Source organism: Coenobita brevimanus, chromosome 115, assembly GCF_032717465.1.
Source record: "Coenobita brevimanus isolate Jiangsu-jjx chromosome 115, ASM3271746v2, whole genome shotgun sequence".
Taxonomy (NCBI): Eukaryota; Metazoa; Arthropoda; class Malacostraca; order Decapoda; family Coenobitidae; genus Coenobita; species Coenobita brevimanus.
In genome coordinates this window covers 15683043-15688565 of record NC_137068.1, presented here as the reverse complement: position 1 = coordinate 15688565, position 5523 = coordinate 15683043, and positions in this window count along the sequence as shown.

The window sequence follows — 5523 nt, the reverse complement described above, 5'->3', positions numbered from 1 at the left end:
GGACTTTAATATTATCACTTTCACATGCGGAAATAAGCTTCAAATCCTCAGGCGAAAATCCAGCAGTCCATTGCTTAAAGAAATGTTACACCAGTAGTTGAGCAAACATACCTTTAGATGCTGCAGTAGGTTAGATATAGTTGTTCCTGAAGGTGATTTTTTTTTTTTTTTTTTTTTGACAATATTTGCAGCGTGGTCTGATGGCACCACTTCTTACTTGAGGGATAATGAAATGTTCCTACACCACTGATGACTGCTGAGATGACAATAATTTCTGGATAAACGAACCATAATGTTACTGATAAAAATGCCAATAGTCACTTTATGAGTTAAATTTATAGAACCTGGACAGAGAATAAATGTTTTAAAATGAAATATAATTATCCATACACAAGTAGATTCTACTTCATACAGTGATTATGCCCATCATCTTAATAACGTAATTCTTTGTAAACAGTAATATAAGCAGATATTATCTATTTAACTTAGTCATTAGCATAATTTACTGCTTGAAGCTAAGATCACGAATTCACTCTCCGGGTCCTGGCTCTACGATTTCCAACTCACTCACAAATTCAGACACACACAACGTATCTGTCGTGTGGGTGACAGAAGACAGAACTGCTCACTGACTAATTACCGACATCTCACCTGTCTGCACTCCGTACCAACGCACACAGGACACGTTTGGCAATCCAACCCGAACGTACTGGACATGTTATGCAACACCAGCTTCATGCAGTTTACACCGCATTCCATTTTATTGTAATGCTGTGTCAGCCCACATTTCAGACAGTAGATCCTCTCTATACCGGACCAGTTGGGGGGAAGTCAGATCCAACCTACCGATTATCCATTATGTTCAGTGGTCCCTCCATGAAGTGGGATTTCAAATACATAATGGAAAATAACTTAGTAATATAGCATATTCCAGTATTAAAAATGAGAACTCTACCCGTTTTACAATATCTTGGCCCATAATTTCACATCCTTGTCATGGCAATTCTTCATGACTAGCCAATGCAAGTGGGAAAAGTGTCACCAGCATTGGTAACTGCGTTCTGGGTCACCCCACACAATGGAAGTGATCCGGTAGGCCTGCGCCATATGCACCATGTAATAAATAGTATACGTTAAAATGAAAAAAATATATATTTAGTCCAGTGGGCCCAGAGTTGTCCAGTAGGTCCGGGTGGTTTCAGTCATTTTTTTTTTTTTTTATGTGTCCGACTCTGGGCATAGGCTTCACAGCCTGCTATCAAGACCCAGCAGTCCTCCTATCCGATATATACGATGGTCAGTCCGAGGCCCTCAAAGTGTTCATTAAATCAGATGTGCGGTCTAGCGAGGTGCAATTAAGCAAGGGTCTACTGTACCTCTTTATGCATTCAGACTGAAGTTAGCAGTCAAGTGGATGGTTATTTTTAGTAAAAAAAATCTTTGCTTATTCGTCAGACTATTCGACGAATATGAATCTTTGGCCAATATTGAAATATGATTGTGAATACCTTGATATCTAATAATACTTTCAATACGAATAGGAATAAACATAAATACCGTATTCCATTACGAATATTGAATACGAATACTCCAACCCTTCTATAGCTTGGCCTAAAGTTGCCACCATTTCAGATCGAATGTTGAAATGGAACTACAGATTAACACTAGAATCTGGTACTAGTCACGAAGAAATTCTATAGAAATATATTATTTTCCTAATGTGGTACACACCAGTAGAACATAAACAAAATGTCGATAATTAATCTGGTCCAAGATAGTAGGAAGTTGGTAAGATGGGGCAAGGGTCCTGAACCTCACTACAACCATCCACTAACATCTCACCTCTGCCACATACTAGCACCATACCAACATGTTTTGAATATAATGTCTTTCATTTTACATACAACCACGAAAGGCAGGCAGGTGTTATGGTGAGACGAGTGTCCTACTAATCCTTATTTCAACTAAACACTAACATTTCACCTGCACCACACACTGACACCATACCAGAACACCATAATTCGAACATACTGCCCTTAATTCACATATGACCACTATACGTGGGAATACGGTATGTTAAAAGGTAAGGTTTCGCATTGACTATCATACAACCAAGCAATAACATCTAACCTACACCACACACTAACAGCATACTTTATATATTGTTACGGAACAGAGAAAGATAATGTACACTTTAAGTGAGAATACTAAAAAATCACTACTATCCCGTAAAGTTCCAGGTTCAAAACAAAAGTGTTAGGTAAAATTACAAGTTAAAGTTTAATGCTCAAACTAACAACAAAACATTCAGGACTCATAAGGATAGTGTAATGGCAAAAACAGGTTAAATATATGGTTAACTGCAATAGCCTCTATTAACACGAAATTAGCATGAGTAAATTTATCTAAGTCAGCCCTGATGAAATGAAAAACACTGGGTAATGCTCAGTTAATGCAAGATAAATAATTACAGATACAAACTATTATTACCACTGGCTGACAAAATGAATTCTACACAATTTACAAAAACTTTCCAGGCCTAAGAATTAACCTTATGCTATACAGTACGAGAACAAAATGCAATAACACTTATACTCAAATCACACAGCTGCTAGATGGTTGGAGACTTCCTGAGAAATTCACAATAATAATAACTGTACAGGGGAGGACAGAGATGTGAACAAAATGAGGAGCAGATCTAAATGGCAATGATGCAGAGACTGAGCTCATTATATAGGGGCCAGCAGAGCTTGATACAACTTGTAAGAAGGACGCGCAAATGAAGCCATGGGGACAAAGAGATGAAAATCCCTCACGGAACAACAGAAAGGACGACTTACTCTACTATAACGGCAGAAGGGGGGGACTGAGGCAGAACACGCTCGTGATCAAACATGCAGCATACTGTGCGTTAAAATTACACAAAGGATGATGAAATCATAGGCTATGTAACACCTCCCCACAAAGAAAAAAGAAATTTACAAAGGAAATTTCTTATTACTCTAAAACAATCTGTATATGGCATTACAGAACATGCAAAAGTCTTTCCTAATGTTACAAAACATGAGATCTCCCTAGCACGTTCAGTCATAGGTACTTGCCAGCATCCCTTTAACAAATCAAACCCACTTATGTACCTAGCCTTTCCGATCTTGTCTATGCAATCTTCCACGCGAGGGAGAGGGTAAGTGTCTGTTTTGGTTATCTGATTAACACGTCTGTAGTCAATGCAAAGCCGCTGTGACCCACCTGGCTTAGGGACTAGAGTGACAGGAGAACTCCACTCGCTCTGACAGGGCTCAATCATCTTGTGGTCCAACAGGTAGCCAAGCTCCTTCTGGATGAGAGGAACTTTCACTGGGTTCACACGGTAAGGAGGCAATTTAATTGGCTTTGCGTCTCCAACATCGACATCATGCATCAACACAGTGGTTCTTCCTGGAGCGGCACGGAACACCTGCGGGTACTCCTGCAGTAATGCCGAAAACTCCTGCCTTTCCTTGGGAGGTAGATGAGAAAGCTTAGTCTGGAGATCATTCATGACATCAGGATTCTTCCCCAAACTATCACTCAGGCTCATACTGCATGGGAGAGCTTCACTTGCAGACTCGGGTGGAACAGCTACAGTGCAGACTGGATTATTTTCGTCCCGCATGTGATATAACTTAAGCATGTTGATGTGACATAGTTGCTTGTTCTTTCTACGATCTGGTGTGGCGATGACATAGTTGACATCACTGAGTTTCTTCTCCACGAAATAAGGACCACTAAACTTGGCTTGAAGAGGTTGCCCATGAACTGGTAGCAGAATCAAAACCTGATCTCCTGGCTGAAAGTGGCGTAACCTGGACTTCTTATCATACCAAGTCTTCATCTTCTCCTGAGCAGCTCCTAAATTCTTTCTCGCCAGCTGTAAAGCAGTGGACAGCCGTTCTTTGAACTTCATCACATACTCCAGCAGGTTGACGTCATCTTCCTCCGACAGCCAGCATTCCTTGAGTAGCTTAAGGGGTCCTCTTACTTCATGGCCAAACATTAGTTCAAAAGGTGAGAAGCCCAGTGATTCATTTGGAGATTCTCTTGCGGCAAACACAACGAATGGAAGACCTTTACCCCAGTCTTTCTGATGTTCCAAACAGTATTTCTTGAGCATCGATTTGAGTGTTTGATGATATCTCTCCAACGCTCCTTGGGTATGGGGATGGTAAGCTGAAGACGTGATCTGGGTGATGCCCAACTCTTTCAGAGAGTGCTTGAAAACATTTGACATGAAATTACTTCCCCGGTCGGACTGTACCTCCTTGGGCAGACCAAACTTTGTGAAGAACCCTAGCATTTCCTTAACCACGTTCTTTGCTGAAATGTTTCTAAGTGGAATGGCTTCAGGATAACGAGTAGCCATATCAATCATGGTCAACACATAAGAAAATCCTGAAGAAGTCTTAGGAAGAGGGCCCACAATATCCACCAACACACGGGTGAAAGGCGCCTCAAAAGGAGGAATGGGAACTAGAGGTGCAACCTTTTCGGTCTGATTACACTTCCCCACAGCTTGACAGGTGTGACAAGACTTACAATACCAGGAAACATCCCTGAAGATACCTGGCCAGTAGAAGTGTTTCAAAATGCGTGCCACAGTCTTCCTCACTCCAAGGTGTCCTGCCAAACTGGAATCATGAGCCACTCTAATGATATCCTGCCTACAAACACGAGGGATGACAACTTGATGTACAACCTCCCATTCACAGTCGGCTGATGCTGTTGGGGGTCTCCACTTCCTCATAAGTACTCCTGACTTTACATAATAACAAGTAGAAGCACCGGCTGACTCTTCTTCACTGTAAGCAGAGTTAGCTAGACCTTTCAACTCAGGGTCAGCAACCTGCAACTCAACCAACTCTTGACGAGACAAATTATCAACACTACGGGGTACTGCCTCATCTGGTGAGTGGTCCAAATTAGCAAGAAAAGTGTCAGCTAGGATAACATCATCATCATCATTATCCTCTAAATCACCAGTAACTTTAGACTTAGCTCTAGTGACAGCACATGCAGGGAACACATCAGGGACACCACAATCCTGGGCCGCAGCCACTGGCTCACTAGACAACTGAGGAGCTGGACACACTTGACTTCCACCAATATCATTTCCAAGTAAGAAAGTTACACCTGACATTGGGAGTGTCTCAACCAACCCAACCATAACAGAACCATTAACAAAACCAGACTCTAAATTCACTCTGCACAGAGGGACAGAGAAGTAATTATTCCCTACACCTTGTAAGATTACAGTTTCATCAGAGGAATTAACATTAGAGCCTAAAACACTGGTCAGCATAAGGGATTGGCAAGCACCTGTATCACGGTATATTTGAACTGATTTCCTGTCATTACTGTCCAGAGGACTGACAAAACCATCAGACAGGAAATTAGCACATGAACTCTTGAGAGTGTCACCCACGTTACTCCTCAAAAGAGGAGCTCCATCATGAGAATTTAAGTTACCCCTCAAAGCAGGTTCAG